This window comes from Pan paniscus, chromosome 3 (assembly GCF_029289425.2).
Source record: "Pan paniscus chromosome 3, NHGRI_mPanPan1-v2.0_pri, whole genome shotgun sequence".
NCBI classification, from domain to species: Eukaryota; Metazoa; Chordata; class Mammalia; order Primates; family Hominidae; genus Pan; species Pan paniscus.
Window position 1 is genome coordinate 121509350 of NC_073252.2, and position 20152 is coordinate 121529501.

The 20152-nt window shown below is 37.8% G+C and overlaps 1 long non-coding RNA gene and 1 pseudogene across 1 annotated transcript in view; one reads left to right on the forward strand and one right to left on the reverse strand.

Annotated features, from left to right (window-relative positions):
• Positions 1–20152, forward strand: part of LOC117980058 (uncharacterized) — a 334342-nt gene that overhangs the window by 240149 nt on the left and 74041 nt on the right. The gene's annotated exons all lie outside the window — the stretch shown is intronic.
• On the reverse strand, positions 1904–9987 carry LOC130541454 (large ribosomal subunit protein eL21-like; annotated as a pseudogene).

The following is a 20152-nucleotide window of genomic DNA, read 5'->3' on the forward strand; positions in this document are numbered from 1 at the left end:
TTAAGTAGGTTATTTGGTTTAAACGTTGTATCATCTGAAAACTCAATTTCCTATAGCAACTAGTACCAGATTGAGAGGACATTTTGTGCTGTTCAGCAATGTGAGGGAAGCTGCCGCTGGAAAGGGGAAAGGAACCAGTGTTTGGAGGGAGGCTGTGGAACAAGATAGAAAATCCTCAAAGGCAGCTAGCTGTCCATTTGCACTCCTAGAAAGAGTCAGAGAATGGAGGGAGGGCAAGGCTACTATTGCAAAGCCACTCATAGAGCCAGCCACAGTGTTTGTGTAGGGAGGGTAATTTCCGATAAAAATAGAGAAAAACTTTTTTTTTTTTTTTAATGTTAAGCACTTTAAAAGCAACTGTGGGAAGTTTTAATCATAGGGTGGCTCTTTCTTTCTGAAAGAAGAAAGAGGTATTTCAATTTTAAATTCAGTGGGTTGAAATGATTGTGTCATTTCAGCTAGAGGGGAGCACGTCAGCAAGTGGAAATGTTTTATCGTGGAAAGTATGACTTGAAGATGTCACATTTAAAATTTTAAAAAAGTAAATAATTTCTGTAGTTGGTTTTCTTCCTCCACAAGAACATTTAGAACTTAGCTGCATTTGGAAAGAAAAAGTAAAAATTTCAGGCATCATATTCACCATTGACATAGAAATAGAAGTCTTACTAAATGGGCTGGGTTTCTCAATATGGTTAAGTTATGCAGAAAATAGAACAAAGATCGCCCCTTAGGAGATAAACTTTGCTTAGAGGTACTGGGGAAGATTAGCCTGTGAGTTTATTTAAGTATTTATGCTTTGATTATGGGAGTTATTTGATAAAAAGAGATGCTGACTAAATTGTAAGGCCCTTGGTTTCCAACTCCCTGTCTTACTTATCACTAAAACATCCTCTATAGTTCATTGACCTGTTAGACATTTGATACAAATTTGCTGAATCAATGAATTTTAGGATGTTTGGAATGTAAGTCTACATTGATCATTTAAAGATGTCATCAGCCACCAGTAAGTATTAATAATGATGATAAAGGCACTATTTTAAAAAAGATTAATATAGAAATTAGAGGTATAAAATGATGACTTTATGGACTGTCTTCTTGAAGCTGGCATTGTTACATGTTTGAACTAACCTGTAGTTTATGGAATATAACAATTTTCAGGGCAGTGTCCTTTTACAGAGCAATCAGACCCAACAGTCAGATTAACTCTGCCTGAATATGAAGAAATATTCAGAATCATGAAGCTCTCAAGGTTATTAGTGGTGACTAAAAAATATTGAATAAAGAAACTCCTGGTCAGAGTAATTAGTTGCTCTCTTTATTTAGCTAATTGAAAGATACGGCTAATTAGAAATTTATTTTGCTGACAAGAGACCTTTTCTAAAGTGATTTTTTTCACTTCCACTGTCAGAACTTTAGGCAAATCCCTTTCTTTTGTAGCCAGGACTTACACGCATGGCAATTTTTTTTTTTCCCTTTAGGAGAATATGTGTACGCGTATCAAGTAAGGCATATTGTTCATAGTTTCTTTCTAGATGTGTGACATTGTTTTTTCCCTACAGAATTTTCATTTATAATCTAAGATTCTTCGTTAGTAGTAACAAATTACTGTGCCTCATAATGGTCTATACTTGGAGCATGCTGGAAAAAGAGTACAGATGTTAATTTTTTATCACAGACATTCTGGAGACAATTAAACTAGTTTTGTTTGTTCGTTTGTTTTGAGACAGAGTCTCGTTCTGTCACCCAGGCTGGAGTGCAGTGGTGCAATCTCAGCTCACAGCAACCTCCGCCTCCCAGGTTCAAGCAATTCTCCTGCCTCAGCATCCCGAGTAGCTGGGATTACAGGCGCCCGCCACCATGCCCAGCTACTTTTTGTATTTTTAGTAGAGATGGGGTTTCACCATGTTGGCCAGGCTGGTCTTGAACTCCTGACCTCAAGTGATCCAGCTGCCTCGGCCTCCCAAAGTGCTGGGATTACAGGCGTGAGCCACCACCCCTAGCCTAGTTTCTTCTTTTTTCATGACATTTCTGCACAAGGAAGTCTGTTTTTGTTGTTGTTAGGGTTTTGTTTGTTTTTTGCTTGTATTGCCTCACTAAATGCATTGTTAAAACCTGGAGTTATTCTCTTTACTAGGGCAATCTCTTCCCACTTAGGGGGTTTGGATTCTGACTGCCTGGATTCCAGTTCCAGTCCTGCCATTTACTACCTGCATGGCCTCAGTTTAGCATCTCTACTGCTCAAACCCTCTAAGTTTCAGTTTCCTCACTTGTAACATGGGGAAAATAATAGTCTGTTGAGAATTAAATGAGATGCACTGAAGGCCCTTAACTGCCCATAGTAGCACATCATAAGCATTCTATACTTACTGTTATCGCTGTAGTTGTTTATGTCTCTTCTTCTTTGTCCAGCCTTCCTTCTTCCTATGTTTTTTTTCCCTCGCTCAGATCAACTCTCTCACTCAATATTTCCAATATATATTTTTTTCTGGTTAATTTCATTTGTTATGTGAATATAGACCATGCCATAAAGTAGGGACCGATTTCCATGTGAAGATTTTAGAATAGATACCATCATATACCTACTACAATATGTATAGGAATAACTTATTTGAGCATCAAAACACTGTTTCACATGTGAAACAAACCTAGGCCTACTCTCTTGCAATGGTTTACATGCTTTCTGGTGTGTTCCTGGATATTCGGCTCTCATCCTTGGATGTATTTTCCCACACCTCTACATGTGCCATCTCCTTTGCTCATGCTTCGCCTTCCTTCTCTGATTTCTAGCTATTGATGTTTTTTTTTCCCTTGCCATGCATTAGAATTAACATCTTTTTCTAATATCGCTTCTTTGTGAAGCTTATTACCCTTCTATTCTGTGTCCCAGATACTCTATGTTCAATCCAGTGGGGCCGCACAGGGAGAATTCACAGTAATTCAGGATGGCAGCGGGGTGGGGAGAAAGAACAGGCTGGTCCTGCTCCTCCACTCCCCTGTTTCCAATGGGGGTAACTTCCCTGTTGTCCTATGTGCTGGTGACAAGGGAGAGACATGAAGGAATTGGAGGAGTTCTGTTTTTCAGGTGCTTCCCAATACCCACTGGATAACATCCACGCTCCTGAACGTGGTACACATATTCCCTAAGGTCTGCGCTCTTGCAGCCTTGTCTTCCCACTTTAAAATTTGTACCCTGGTGATACTGTCTTTCAGTGCCCGGCACATCACATCCTGCTTTGAATTTATGTGTCGGTGCTTCTTGTGTAATGTTTGTCTGCCCATCTTTACCTTGCCCACTCCAAGTCTCCAATCCATTCTTCCAAGCTCAGCGCAGAGCTTGTCTCCTCTGGGAAGCCTTCCATGAGGCTTTTGCCTTCTTCCTACTGAGCCAAGTACCCTCCTTTCCTTTGGATTCAACTGCTTGCTGGGAATAGCTCTGTCATTATAGACCGTGTTACTTTGGAATGGCCTGTTTATGGGTCTGTGTTTTTCTGATGGAATAAATTCTGTGACAGCAGGGACCACATATTATTCATTTCTGTATCCCCACCATCTAGCATGCTATGTGGTTCAGTGTACACCAACCACGGTTATTTGTAGAACTCTTAAATTGACCTCACTGGGATCCGTGGGGATGAAGGCAGTGACTGACGAAGGAATTCTTACTTCCTTTCATGGGGCTTGCCTGATAGTGGCCTGACTTTAAATTTCTTTCAGGCAACTTAACTGGACAGATAATTTAGCTCTTCTCCAATTTGCAGTCTTATTCCAGAAGGGACTATATTTTAAAAGGTGGAATTCATATGTTTACATTATTTGTAGATTTTTTTCTTATGTCATAGTATAGCTTGTTTGCCAACCACATGTATTTCCCATTTACTCATTTCTTCTACAGAACACATATTCTTTCTAAACACATGAGACAAATACCTACAAAATGCCTGAAACAAAATGGCCCATCAGCAGATTTTCTCATAGAAGAAACCCGTAGGCACATAATAGAATGCTCTCAGTACAAAAACAAACAAGCAATTACCTATGCTGCTTCCTGTGGGAAACTCAGCATCCTACCACCCATGGTGATGACTTCTGTGATTTTTTTTTGGAGGGGTTACATCATTCTAAGGAAATTCATTCATATGTTTGTCAATAAATGCACATTTTATTTTCTTGGACAGAAAACAAAGTATGTTTTCGTTCAAGTTTATTTTCCTCTTTCTTTTGTTTTGTTTTTTTAACATAAACATTCAACATGCAATTTAGAATAATAGTGCAAAAGGCTGAATGGTGGTTGTCACAGGCTGATAGTGGGGAGGGAACTGTGTGTTCAAGAAACATCTGGAATATTTGTGATGTGGTAGTTGCCTAGAGTGTCTTCCTCTGGGCTTTGACATTAAACAATGCCTTCTAGAATTTAACTGAGTCAAGACATATTTAAATTGCAGACGTGTATTGTTGTTAGTCTGATAAAAATCATATTTGATGAATCTGCTCTTAATTTCCTTCTCTGTATTATAAAAGCTCTTCCTTTCTTATGTTAATCCAACATTTTCAAGAATATTATAAGAATGGAGACTTGAAATAAATCATATTGGGAAACACCAGTGAGAAAAGGTTTTGAAAATTCAAAAGGTGAAACATATATCTAGCCCCAGTAGATAAATGTCTATGGTGAGAATTGATAAGTCAATATAATTTTTATTTTTTTATTTTTCATTATAAATTGTCAATTTATAATTGTATAAATTTATGGGGTACAAAGTGACATTACAGAGGATGGGAAGATGATGACCAAAGGGTTAAAAATCTCACTGAGGCATGAGGAATATATATATGTGTGTGTGTGTGTGTGTATATATATATATATGTATTTAGTTCTATTGCACAGTGTGGCATATATTGTTAAAAATATTGTATAGTTCAACATAATTTCGAGAGTAGGAAGAGTCCTGATTTTGCGTATTTCTACTTAATATTAGATAAAATACTAGTCATTTCAATTTATATCTTCAAATTTTGGCATCATCTTCTTTAGGTATGTAGAATCATCATCAATTTATCTAGAGCTTTTTGTAGAAAATTATCTATTTGAATTAAAAAAATCCTCAAGTTTTACTTAAACCTGAAAATTGCTATATTTGTTCTTTTAGTAATGGTAGTTTAAACAAAACAGCTTTATGAAATTTGAAGTTTAACAAGAAATTGCTAATTTTGAAAAGTATATTTTAGATATATGGACTAGAGACAAATTGTGAGGTATTTTGTACTTTCTAATCTGAAATCACTATAAGATTTTAATAGAGAGTGTTCAAAGTTTCATTTCATAAGTAATATTTTTTCAAGTATCTACAGAAACTATCTGCTAATGCTGAGAAGAAAACACTTTAAGGAGTCCATGATTATTAATTTATTCTTCTTGATTATATGGTTTGCTCCTCATACCCTCTGGATGCTCAGTCATAGAAAAAAATGTGATCCTTTAACTATGGGGTTAGAACAAAGGCCCATTTTCTGCCCACTGCTTATAGAAATCAAGAGACAAAATTTTACTTAGAGAGCTGTGGTCTGATGGAAATGTGGGTATTCAGAAGTAGCTTCTGAATTTAAAGTTGCATTTAAAGTTGGCATTTCTGTCCAATCTGGTTGAGAATCTGAAAGCAGTTCCACATTTCTTCATCAGGAAGTCAGGCTGACTTGTGATGAAAGATGATGAAGACAAATCCTAAACAGGGCTTCCTGTTTGTTTAAACCCCCAACCCAGGAGAAAATCGCTTCCAAGTTTCCCTGTACAATCATTGTAATATATTTTCTTTTCAGATTGTTAGCAGACTGCTCAGTTTGTGCTTGGCATTTCAATTATAGTGAAAAAGGTGAAACCCAGAAGACTCAAGGAATTCTCATTAGGAGTCTGAAATTTGATAGACTTTTAAAATTAACCTCTGCTTCTTGTTCTATCTTTAGTAGGCACATTATTCATTAAATCAAATGTATTGATTATCTGCTTTATGAACAGTTTTGAATTGGTTACTGTGATGGATTAGAAAAGAAGAAAATATGGCTTTTGTCCTCAGAAGTCTCTCTTACTAAAAAAAAAAAAATGAGATTGAAATACAGAGAAAAATTTCAATTTAAAGATGGCAACCACTTTTAAGGAAGGACTAGATTGTTTCCCTAACATGAGTGCTTGTGCAAAGTGAGATGTTTTGTTTTGTGAATGACTTTTTAGATATTAAACAGTAGGAAAGAGAGGCAAAGGAATCAGGGAAGAGTGAAAACTTTGGAAAAAGACTTAGGTGCTTTCCCTACAATGCTGGGACATCTAAACCATGTTTGCACAGAGGTAATTAATGTAACCTTAATGTTAATTACACTCAATTTTATATATGTTAATATATATAGCTAACATATACTAAGCATATACTTCACATTGACTACTGAGCTAAATGCTGTACTGGCATTTCCTCATGTACTCCTGGGAATAGCCTTATGATATAGGTGGGATGCATTTTCTAGAAGAAGAAATTGGGACAAAGGTGAAACAATTTTTAAATAATTGACACTAGTGTCCATGTTTTAAACTTCTGCTCAAGGCTTTGCTTCTAAAGAACATTTTTATTTCTTCCTTGCTTTTCACATTTTCACCTGCTTTTATTTCTTTTTTCCTTTTCTCATCTCCATCATCTAATTTTCTCCCTTGATTTCTTAACCCTTCTCATACTTTCTCATAATATGTTGCTGGTCTGTCAAAATTTTCTTGTTTGACTGATGGTTCACTGAATACTTCCGTTGCTGTTGTATTCAAAACTATATACATGGATGATTGCTTTTTTTTTTACTTTTACAGTCTAATGTAGATATGAATATGCTGAATACATGTACTTTGATTAGAAATGGAAGTAAATATCACTAAAGCCTAACATAATTCTTCTTCATAAAAGGGGCAAAGAGGCTATGAAGGAATAAGACATTTATTGCTAAAAGCATTTGTCTGCACACACACACACACACACACACACACACACACACACACACACCTGTTTTTTCTGGAGAACAAATGGTAGAGTTTCTGCCCATAAAGGATGGGCAGCATGTGTGTTCATATTTTAAAGCTTTCCAGCAAATTCTACCTACCACAAGTTAACTGTCTATTAGAACACAAGGATTCCATGTTCCTGTCCATCAGCTTCTGTCAATCTTGTGTGGCAGAAATCTTCTGAAGCTTTAGCCTATTGAGATATACACAAATTCTATCAAGAAACTCTATAGAACATGGCACTATCTTTATGATTTGGAGTGCCAGTGGAACTTGGTCATAATCAGTTAGACCCTTAAACTAAAATGCTCTGTAGGGGACCCACTGCCCACTGTCCTTTATAATGCACATTATTTTCAAATGAAACCATGGTCAGGATGAAGGCCAGGCTGCCATTGGAGATAATATTCTGAGTAACAGTTTCATTGGGAAATCATGCTTTGCATGGCTGTAGAAGTAATTCAAAAGATGGATTGCCTTGATCAGGCCAAAAACCCCTCAAACTGTTCTATTTATCTCTTTAGTGCTTCAAAAGCCTTGTAATTTCAATGATTACATAACAATTTGGCATATGTGAGTTCTCTGACAAAGTCCAGAATCTCAAATTGTAAAAATTAGTTTAACACAGGGTCCAGAATGAAACAGATTGGCAGAGCAAGTGTTTTTGCATCATTCATGACCCTTACCAGCTAGTCATTAACGATTTTGCCCAATACAGAATTCTAAGACTATTTCCCTTCTGGCTGTTTGAATAATTTACCTAGCAAGGTTAAAAAAATGTACAAGAATATCTTTAATTGAACAGCAGGGAACCTGTAATACCATGTGTTCATGAGAAATGATGCAGGGGAAGTATTTTTTGACCTGTGTTCTGCTGTCTTCCCTCAGAAGTTTATGTATCAAGGGAAGAGATGGGCCTGCACAGGTCTAATTTGTATATACTAGAATCCACATACAATGTTGTTGAAAAAGTAATCTTGCTGCTGAAATTATTTAAAAATTCACTGGAGGAAATGAATATTTGCTACCATTGAAAATTGTCCATTTTATATAACCTAGGAAAAAGCAGACTATAAAACTAAAAGAACAAAACAACTCCTGTAAAAATAAAGTAAAAAAAAGCCAAAGCAAAATAAAGACCAACCCAAAAAACCAAAAAAGCTGAATATATTTACAAGATTTTGTGTGTGTGGGTGTAAGCTTAAAAACTGAAACAAAATAGACACCAAGACGTGAACTGTTTGTTCTGCTCCATTTGGCTAAGTTCTTAAAGGTTACAGGAAGATAGTGTACTTATTGCTTAAGATGATGATAATTTATATTAAAAAATAAATACAGGCATGTGAGCAGGAAGGGGAAATTGCTTCATTAATTACCTGGTTATCTTATCAGGCCTCTAATTTTTTTTGTTTTCTGGAATGCAGAGCAGGCTTCATGAGGAGTACTGAATTGCTTTGGCAGCAGCTAGCCAAGCTGAGTGATTTGCAACACTCTTTGTTCACTCTGCATTTATGTTTCATAATGTGAGCGTCTGCCTGGGTGTGTTGGTGCCACTCCGTGTACATCCCTTCTCTCAGCCAGAGGTCCAAGGAGGGGCCAAACTGTCTCCCTCTGAACTTTTAGTTAGCAAACAGCACACAGTCGATGTTGCCTGATCCTCTGTGGTCAGCGCAGTTCCTGATTCTAACCCCCCACTCCATAAGGCAAGCTCTAGAAACCAGGGTTCCTGAAAAGGAACAAGAAAAAGGTGATACCAGGTGAAACCATCAAAAGTTGTTTGCGGTAACATAAGCCCTATGGGTTCAAGCGCCCTTCTTTCAGTTTATGCAGTCACGCAGTGGTTACCTCTTGCTGGGTGACTTTATTCTTTTATCCTTTGTAGAAATGTTGTAATTCTGGCAAAAAGCCCACAGAATCTATGTTTAAAAAGAGAAACAAATAATGCTAAAATGCAATGTAGTGTATGTAATTAAAAATATCTTTCCTTGAACTTGGACAAAATAAATTATTGTGTAAAAATTATTTATTTTCCTAATTTAACTGCAGATTTGAACCTTAATCTTATTATTACTTTTTTTCCCTGGAATCTCTATGTTCAAAACCACTTCTTGATCTTCCAAAGCTGTGATATTTGTGAACTCAATTTGCACAATCTCTAAACGATGCTACTGGTAGCCCAAATTAATATGATAAATTACAGTTATTTCCATGCATTGTAAATCTTCTCTTGATTTTTTTCAGTCCAGAGGTCTTTTTTTTTTTTTAATACCTATTATGACATAAGGAAGAGGTTCCAGCACCCCAGGGTCCTTCCCATTGGTTCTCATGCGGTGTGCTTCTCTGGGTGGAGCACACTGGCGCTTCAGTTGAACCCAGGTAGTTTTCTCTTTGGCTTCCTTCTCTTTCTGATCATTTTCCTTCATGTGTTTCAGGAAACTATCTTGGCTCCTAGAGTGCTTAATGTGCTCAGTACGCACCTTAATTCTCTTGGCAAGAATCTTGCCCTTCATTGTTTGTTCACAACAATGCCAACAGCATTCTGGGTAACATTCTAGACTCTTCCAGTTTTGCTATGGCAACATTTGTGGGGCATTCCTTTTCGAACAGTACCCATTCCCTGGATGTCAACAGTATCACCTTTTTTTTTTTTTTTTTTTTAACTGTTTCACATGCATGTGGCCAAAGGAACAACTCCATGTTTCCTAAAAGGTCAAAAGAACGTATATGGGGTGCCTCCCCTCTTCCCCTTTGTGTTTCCCATTTTGATGGATCACTGGAAGATGGCAGTTCTAGCTAAAGGAAGACTGTCTCTTGATTTTAAAGGATGAGGCTTTATAATATCTAGGCAAATGGCCAGAGTGGAAAATAATCTGTACATCACAATAATAATGATAAACATAATAATAAAAATAGTAACAATAATATGAAAGTACTCCACATTTTGTGTTTTTTGAAAATAAAATATAGGGGAGGAAGTATATGTTTCCTCCTCTTCCCCCTTATATAATTTTCATAAAAACACATATCTCAAATGTGATCCAGACACAGCCAATCTGTGCCAATATGTCAATACAAAATGACAGTTGCAATCAGATATCCCCCACAGGCATTACATAGGATTACCTGCATTTCCTAAGATAACTGTGTTTTAGAAAATTGACACAAAACTTACATAAGACAATCCTGGTAAGTAGGATTGGTGATCCATTTAATAGAAATCTACAGTGGAGGAATGGTTTACACTGGATGGCTTCTTGATGTTGCTGACCGTTTAAGTGGGAGAGATTGCCAGCTAAGAGTAAATATTATACATATATATATTTCTTCTTCTTTTTTTAATAATAGAGACAGGGTCTCACTATGTTGCCCAGGCTGGTTTTGAACTCCCGAGCTTAAGCAATCCGCCTGCCTTGGCCTCCCAAAGTGCTGGGATTACAGGTGTGGGCTACCATGCCCAGCCTTAAATGTTATATATTTTTAAGTAACATTTTATATGGTTTTATATACATTACTCCTTTTTAGTCACATATAAACCCTGTGAGACAGATGGGGCAGAAATTACATATTTTTACACAATAGGTTAGGCGATCTGATTACAATCAGTACTGGTATGTGTAACCTAGAGCTAGGATTAGGACTAGGCTCTCAGACTTTCATCAGCACATCAGACTGCCAGGCTTCTTTCGGCTGAGCTGGTGGGGCTCCTCTGCTTCCTCCTTTCCTTGCGCTCAACATCGGCAGCTAGGAGCAGCAGTGCATTCTTTTCTTCCCTCTCGAACAGTCCCACGTTTAGTAGGAATTAATAAGAAGCTCCCCTCCATAAAAAAGTTAGAAATCCATTTCTTTTCCAAGACCCTTCTACTTCAGTTAAAGAAACTGAGATCTAGACGCAGAAGGAGGCCTGGGCTACAGACTCAGTGCTCTTTCTGCTCTATCACATTAGCTGACATCAGTGTCGCTATAAGAAACAAAAAGAATCTATTTAAAAACACAACTGATTACAGCTATTTCTGCCCCTAGAGGAGGAAAGCTCCTATGGCTGGAGATGATGGCTTTTTATTTAGAAAGTTTCCTTGTTATTGCCTTTGAATAAAAAAGGTTAGGCTTCCATTCCCTCCTCCCCTGCATATGGTGGTGCTGGAAGGTCTGAGCAGCAGGACAGCAGGCAAAGGGTTTCTAGAGACGTGCCAGCCAATGAGAAAGCCATGTGGGCTGGGGTGGTAGAGTACTTTTAAGAAGTGTCAAAATGAATATTAATGTAAAGGGCTCTGATGCCACCTCCCTTGTTGAAAAAACTTCAGTATAATCTGCTAAATAGATACTCCAATGCCTTCCTTGAGTGTTCTTTGTAGGGTAGAAGAAAGAGGGGACACAGGTACATCAGAGTCCTCATTGGAAGAGTGAAAATAGCAGCTGCTTGAGGCTAAAGTCTAGATTTCAGTGGGTACAGAAAACTTGATGTAGACTGTAGGGCATATACCACACAGATCTGCAGAGATTTTGAGAAGAGCAACAGCCTTCTTATTAGATGTGCATTTGCGATTTGATGGAAATCTCAAGGTCACTGTAACTTCAGTTGACTTCTCCCTTACACAAAGAAGAGGCTAAAAGCCGTTACTGATTACTCTCAAGAAATCGCAGAAGAGGCCATGGCCACTCAAGTATCCTAAAAAGGCTTTTGGATTTATGGAACTGTGGAAACTAACAGTCTTTAAATATCAACTGGTCCAACCTTTGTCTACTTCCTTCTCCTTCTCATCCTTTTTGCAATAAAGGAATCAAAGACTTAGATTCAATATCCAATGTATACCAGGCCGTTGAGTAATCACAGATGCAAGACTAGAATCTGACTGTGGATTCAGAGTCAGAAGCCCTGGGTTCTGCTCCCTGTTGCATTTTCTTATTTTCTGTACCTTCTTGAACCTCAGGTCCCTCTCTGTAAAAAGAGGAAAGTAAAATCACATCTCACAGGGTTTTTGGAGGACCCTATGAGTTAATGTGGGATTTGAAAACTGTAGGAATGTTAAAACATTTTATTGTTATTATTTATGAGGTTATTTGGGTGCCAACAATTATATGAAGAGGATTATTTTGGCTTTCCTGAAATAGCAGCAGTGCTATAGTTGAAGTGACTTCACTGTTTTGCATGTCTATGTGTGCACATGTGCAGATCCAGGCCAGGGATAGGCAGTGAAGTTTATAGATTGTCTTTTGGGATAACGAGCTTTTGGGCTCTTGGTAGGCCTTCTAAATAATACATTGTCTTTCTTCTTTCTTTTCTTTTCACAGGAATTAGAATAATAGCTAAAATTTCTCACTTGTTTCTTAAGGAAGTTAAGAATACATCTTAATAAATCAAGAAGTTCAAACACATCATCCATAGCAGCTTGAAGTAGACTCCTATTCTGTTTAACCATGCCTTTTGAGAGTCAAAATCCAGGGATGCTCCCTACAGCCAGTCTTGAAGAACAGAAGGGGAACTACATGCCACCAGGCTATGGGAGCTGTTTCAGCAGCAGATCATTACCTAATCTCTTCCTGTCTCCCCGGTAGAGCTGAACAGAGCCTGTGAGAGAAAATTCCGGATGTTAAGGGGAGGAGAAAGAGGTATAGGTGTAGGGACTAAAAGTTGATGTGGTATCATTCCTATGAAAAAAAGAATCAGATTCATTTTTATATTTCCTAAGCACGCTTATATTTGGTGAAAAAAAGAGCATGTTAGAGACATTATTTATGATGGTCATGCCTCAAATCTTGTCTTTACTTACAGTTTCCGTTTCCAAAACTCTCTTAAAGCTTTCAGTCTTTTTAAGCCTGAGTATTTTAATAGAAGTAAAGTCTCTCCTGTCAGAGTGCTATTCCCTAGACATGTTTGCCTCCAGGGTCTGAAAAGAAAGGAGACCATTTTACACCCTGAAGCAGAGTGTACCCCTCTGTTCTCTTCAGACAGTGTGGGGAAGGATGTACCCCTTTAATCTCAAGGGGCAAGAAAATATCGAAACAGATGACTTTGGCAGGTTTGCTGAAGGCTGGCGGCAGGTTGGCCGGGCCGCAATCAGTGGCCTCCAGAGTTCAGCGTGACAGGAAGCAGGGGTTGCTGCTCTGCCTGGTCATTAGTGAGGAGCAAGAGAGCCTGATGATTAGTCCTTGCAGCACTGGAGAATGTTCCCATATCTGGCCCAGGGGACAGAGTGGTCCCAAAACATCCCAGACATTTGGTCGTCAGCGCTTTCATTCTCTCATCACTCAGGAAGTTAGAGAGAAAATAAAAACAAATTAAAGAATTTTTTTTTAAAGCACTCAAGTTTTTCTTAACATTTTCCATTTCCTTTTACAACACAATTTTTAAACCTGTGATGAAATGCTAAGTCACAGATGTAAAGGTGTCAAGAAGTATAATTGCACGTTCCACACACAACCTTAGCTCCTCTGAGCATGCAAAAAAACCAGGAATTAAATAACTTGCTGATTCAACTTTGTCAATACAATGAATCATATTAACAAAATGTTAATGAATTAGTGAACTTCCGCAAAAGGTGAAGAACAGCCATGAGCATCAGCATTATCTTGAGATGTTAGGGAGAAAGGGTGGTGGGAGGGATTGGCAGGTAGCAGCAGCACCAGCACAGAAACAAGGGCCAGAAACAGGCCTCCTGCAGGGGCAGCCACTTCCTCCTCCTGCCTGCTTAGCCCTGCTCTGCAGACACACAATAATCACCCCAGCGGGTCTAGGGATCAAATGACAGCACTGCTGAAGGATTAAGAGCAACTCTATCCTCTTGGCTTGGACTTTGGAATTTTCATTAAAATGACCTTGGGTGTGGTGAGAAAGGAATTCAGACAACAGGGATCAAGTCTTAAACATCTCACCTGGGAAAACAACCGAAGGGCCCCTTCAGAGAGAGCTTTCTTTCTGGGACTCAGGCAGAGTTGTCACACTTGTTTTCCTAAGTGTTTCTCACATGGGATTAGCCTCCAGATATGTGAAAAGTGAGGAGTTGAAGGTCTGAGGTAGGCAGAATGAGGCAAAAAATAAATTACAATGTGCTAGTGCAGGCTGGACTTCTTAACGTTCTCAAAGCTCTGTAATGTTTGACTTGCTGAGAGATTGCCCTCTTCCTCTCCTCATCTCATTGCTCTCAATGGAAGGAGCTGGGCTCCATCTGCAATTCATGGTGGGTTATTGTAAAAAGCACTGTAGAGACTGGGTTGGCCTTATGTAGGCAGCAGCCTGTAGTCCAGCAGACGTGGATAGATGGCTGCAGGCTTGAGACTTAGGTAATTTGAGGCCGGGCATGATGGCTCACACCTGTAATCTCAGCACTTTGGGAGGCTGAAGTGGGGTGATCACGAGGTCAAGAGATCGAGACCATGCTGGCCAACATGGTGAAACCCCGTCTCTACTAAAAATACAAAAATTAGCTGGGTGTGGTGGTGCATGCCTGTAGTCCCAAATATTTGGGAAGCTGAGGCAGGAGAATCGCTTCAACCCGAGAGGTGGAGGTTGCAGTGAGCTGAGATTCTGCCACTACACTCCAGCCTGGTGACAGAGTGAGACTCTGCCTCAAAAAAAAAAAAAAAAAAAAAAAAAAAGTAACTGGAGAAAGGGTACAGGCCTCAGAAATTTAATATCAGAAATGGGAGGACTTGGGAGAAAAAGTAATCTGCTGATGACTACCACAAAGTATGTAAAAAGAGAATAGGTTTCTCAGTGTGGCTCCTATGTCTGTGGGCTCCTGAAGTGGGCTTAGCTGAAGTAGGAAAAATCATAGAAAGGTCCTCTTATAGCATCACTAACGAAATCAACAGATGTAGGCTAGGAAATGGCAATGACTAGACGTCAGAAAAAGGTTAGACAGTGAAGGTTCTGCTGAGACAGAATTGCAAGGAAGTTTTTTTGGTCTTTGTCCATGCCCAGCAAGGTGTGGATCCTGATGTCTATCACATCTAGGATTGGCCATGCTTGGTTCTTAAACCAGTGGGGTCCAGTCTGATCATGTAAAGGACTGTCTTCTCCCATCAGTGCTTAGAGTAGTGAGGAGATGGGACCTGGTTCTGGTACTTGTGATCAGAGTGCCGGCAATTAAATTTGGCCCTTGGGATTTGTAAATTATTACATAAAGCTGCAAGTTTCCAGTCTAACCACTGTCATCATCATCGTCATCACCATCATCATCATCATTATAGCTACCTATCAAAGGATAAACTCCGTTAGACATGGTATATACTGTTTGTAATCTTTTCTGATTTGGGAGACCAAGGAAATGAGTATCCTTATAATGTCTGATGCTCTAAAATACTAGAGCTCAACAGTTTTTTGAGGTCAGATTTTTAGTGATATGACCAGAGAGCTAGAGAAGGCACTTTGCAGAGTGTGAGAGAGAAGAAAGCAAAATTATATACATAGGCAATGGGGTTGGCTAGAGAGTTACGAGGGTTTTGGTTGTTCTTAAGCCACAGACTCCATTTTATTCATAGGTTCTACAAAACATTTTTTTATGATAAAATCTTCTTTTTGCTGAAACTATGGAGGTTTATGTCACTTGCATAAGATAGTCTGAATTAGTAAATGTTAATAAAGCCTACCCTTCTTGTAAAGAAAAAGTTACAAAGAAAGAATAAAATGATTGTAAAGGTTAATAAAAGGATATAGGAAAATAATGGCTTACCATTCCATACTTGCCTAGAGCAGAGCTCCATAACCTGTGTTAGGAGAAGATAACTTTATCTCCAATTGCAAACCAAATTAAAAATACCATATATTGATACCTAAAGAATTGTTCTCCATAATGTCTCTGATTCATAAGGCTAAATGGTGTGTATTCCAAAGACTATAAGTAGACCTTTTTGCTTTTTTAAAATTTGTGAATGTCTGAAGCTCTCTATCTTTTTGGTTTTGTAAGTTTGGAAGAGGAAGGAAATATTCAACTCTTTTTTTTTAAACTATATTTCACACCATGTTTACTTGATAATGGATAGAAAATTGTAGCTTAATGAAATCATTACATTCTTCTGTTTCAATATGGGGAAAGAGTTCACAAATTTATATTGAAAGAAAGTCAATGGCTACATGATGTATACTTAGAAAATCTAAAAGAATCTGCATGTACACCATTATAAGTGAATTTAACAAGTTCACTGGATATAGTATCAATGTATAAAAATCCATTGCATTAATATATGCCAGTAAAAAATGAATAGTTAATAAAAATTGTAAAATATACTGTTCAGAATATAGTTAATATAGAGCACCTGTGAATGCTTATCTCTAAAATGGCCTACTTGCAAGGTTGGCCCTTAGCTAGCATATGGGAACTTGAATTTCTACAGGATTCTCATGACCCCAGCTGATAAGAGTTTTTCACTGTATCTATACTGTGTGCAAACAATGTGGTATATTTTGAACATCTGTTTCCTTCTGGGAGTCTGGAATTTTGGTATGGTGGGCACAGAATCTCCAGTGAGTTTTCCTGGTAGACAACATTCTGTACCTCACAACTTATTATTGCTGGGGGAATTAAGCTTATCCTGTGAGATTCTCCTAGGAGAGAACTTTTTGAAGCGTGTACTTGGTGTAATCTAGACTTCACCCAATGCTCCCTTTCCTTTTGTTGATATTGCTTTGCATCTGTTTGTAGCTCTAAATCATATTCATGAATATAACCATATGCTGGGTCCTTTGGGTCCACCTAGCAAATCATCAAACCTAAAGATGCTCTTGGGGACCTTAGATAGAAATATCATTTACTGTGATAGTAAGAAACATAAAAAACTGGAAACAAGTATGATAAAAGATATACAATATCATTACATCTAAAACTTTAAAATATCATTGAGAACAATTAAAGAAGACCTAAGTAAATACTGTGTTCATGGATTGGAAGATTCAATACTGCTAATATTTCAGTTCTTTCTAAATTAATTGATAAAGTCAATGTAATAAAAATAATAATTCCAGCAGATTTTTAAAGGAAGTTAAATTTGATAAGCTGATTCTAAAATTTACGTGAAAAGACAAAGGGCTAAGAATAACCAGGACAAACTTGAAGCAGAATAAAGCTACCTAATGTCAAGATTTATTTTAAAGATATAGTAAGTAATTGAGAGAATATGACATTGGCATAAGAGTGGACAAACTGACCATTGGAACAAGATAGGAAGTCCAGAGACAGACCTACACATATATGGTCAAATGGCTTATGATAGAAGTATAGAGGGGAAAGGATTATCTGTTTAGTAAATAGTGCTGCATTTATCAGATAGCCACATGGCAAAAAACATATCATGTACACAAAAGTCAATTCCAGATGGACTGTAGATCTAAATGTGAAAGACAAAATTATAAAACATTTAGAATAAACATAGATGAACATCTTTCTGACTTCGGAGTAGGCAAACTTATTAAAATAGGAATCAAATACCCTCACATGCAAGAAAATAGTGATACAATAGAGTAAATAAAAGCAGGACCTTCTGTTTCTCAAAAGACTGAATTATAGAGTGGAAAAAGTACTTGCAGTACACATATCTAACAAAGGACTTATCTCCATAATATGTTAGCAAATTTCACAATTATTAAGAAAAATCAACAACAGCCCAATAGGAGAGTGGGCAAAAACTTCACAAAAGAGACAATCAAGTGTATAATAAACATATGAAAAGGTGCTCAATTGTATTAAACTTAAACAATTCTGTAAACTAAAACCACAGTGGGATACCACCAACATGGCTATATAAAAATGATGGAAACTATCAAGTATTGGTGAGGGAACTGGCCCTCTTATACAGGACAGATCAAAGGGAAAATTTGTTACAAACTGGTATCTACTAAAGGGGAGCATATGCATATCCTATAACTAGGTAATTCTCCTCTTAGGTATATACCCAGCAAAAATTCATTCATATGAGCAAAAGATATGTGCTAGGATATCACTGCAGTCCATTGATAATAACCAAAAAATTGGAAAATAAGCAGTATTCATCAACAGTAGAATGGATAAGTAAATTGTACCATCTTCAAAAAATGGGTTAGTATATAACAATAACAGTGAATGGTCTACAATACATGCAGCAATGTAAGTGAGTCTCATAATGCTGAATGAAGAAACCTACAGAAGACTACATACTGGATAATTCCTTTTGTAAAGTAGGAAAAAGGTAAAATCAATCTACCGTGTTAGAAGTCAGGCTCATAGTACCTTAGGATGAACAGTCATGGGGAAGAGAGGGCAGGAGTGGTAGAGATTTTTGTGATACTGGTGAGGTTTGAGGGCTACTTTACAGGTTGTGTTTAGTTTCGAAAAATTCAGCAAGCTGTACACATATGATATAGAAACTTTTCTTTCAATGTTTTTTTTTTGTCAAAAAGCTAAAAAGACAGTATTGGTGGTTTTAAAGTGCTCTGTTTTGGTTTCAGAATTCTGATGTAGTCATTTGATTAAGCTGTTTGTTTAAGGATTGTGTTTGAGGAATTTTATCACTTATCATTAAACTATTAGTCTCACGGTGAAAATCTGATGTAATACAGCGGGGATATGTCCCAAGTGCTTCAGGAGGACCGAGAATGAAATGGCTAATGTGCGGAAGTGGGAGTAGGAATTCAGGGAGAGCTTCATGGAGAGTATGATGTTTAAGGAGAGCTTTGAGAAGGAATTGGAATAAGCCAGTGCCTTTTCTACTTTGTCCTTTGATATCATTACGTTTTAACTTTGGCTGCACATTAAAATAACCTGTGCAGCTTTAATACATTGAAGCTAGACATCCATCTTCATTCAGAAATTCTGATTTAATTGATCTGCAGCTGGGAGCTCGCAGCCGTAATTTTTCATAGTTTTCAAGTCATTTTGATGTGCAACCAGGGCTGCGAATTACTGATTTAGGCAGACAGTGAGAAAGTCAGTCAAGGAGTAGAAAGGAGTGCAGGACAGTGGCAGGAAACTGTAAATGACTTAGCAAGGCTGCATCAGAGGAAGTTAGCAAGGCAGGTTAGGAAGGGTCTGAATGGAGAGCCAATCTAAGGAGTATGGCTCTTCAGTAGGCAAAGGGGAGACAGTGGAGTATTGTAGGCTGATGGCTGAAAGGATCAGATTTTCAATGAGCTCTTTAGAAAGATCACACTGGCTGGAGTCTGAAGAATGAACTGGAAGGAACAAGACTGCTGGAAAGAAAATCAGACTTTAATTAGCCTTCTTTACACCTTTTTTTTTTTTTAACAGTCAGGGGCTTGCTCTGCCACCCAGGCTGGAGTGTAGTGGTGCAATCCTAGCTCACTGCACTCTCGAACTCTTGGGCTCCAAGGACCCTCTCAGCTCAGCCTCTGTAGTAGCTGGGACTGCAGGCACCCAGCATGGTGCTTGGCTAGTTAAAATTTTTTTTGTTGTTGTTAAAATAGAGATGGGGTATCACTTTGTTGCCCAGGCTGGTCTCAAACTCCTGGCTTCAAGTGATTCTCCCACCTTGGCTTCCCACAGTGTTGGGATTACAGGTGTGAGCCACTGCATCTGGCCCTTAATGCTATTTTACAAGTTTCTGGGTCCTTATAATTGCTCCTAGTTATAAATCCATTTCCTTTCCTTTGGTGAACATGCACATCCCTCACCCAGGAATGCTCTTGCCTGCCCTTTTAGACTGCTTGCTTGTCTTCTAATCTTAGCTTAAACATCATCTTCTTTGGAAAACCTTTCTTACCCCTTCTAAGAAAAACTTTTCAACACATAGAAATAAGGCAAAACAGAGGTGATATCAATGGCATTATTTGTCTGTATCATTCATGGATTATTTACTTCTTTAGAAGATCGCACTTGTGTTAATTTTGTTATTTACTAGTTGATTAAAGTTTAGACAGCATGAAGTTACATGGTAACTGTGTAGTATAAATGATAACCCAAAGATTATAATTTTATTGCTTTCTGGGACATTAATCAGTTTTGTATCTAACTAACAATCCTATTCTGAATTCATCTTTTAGAGATGTCCATGAATTCCCAATTCTTCAAATGACCTTTGAACCAGCTTTATCTCTTACTGGTTCCCTCATTAATGAGCTAAATAAGACTTTGACACCAATTCACATGATTATATGAGAATCCTGGTTTAGCTTTTTGAAAATTTTACTTTGTCATC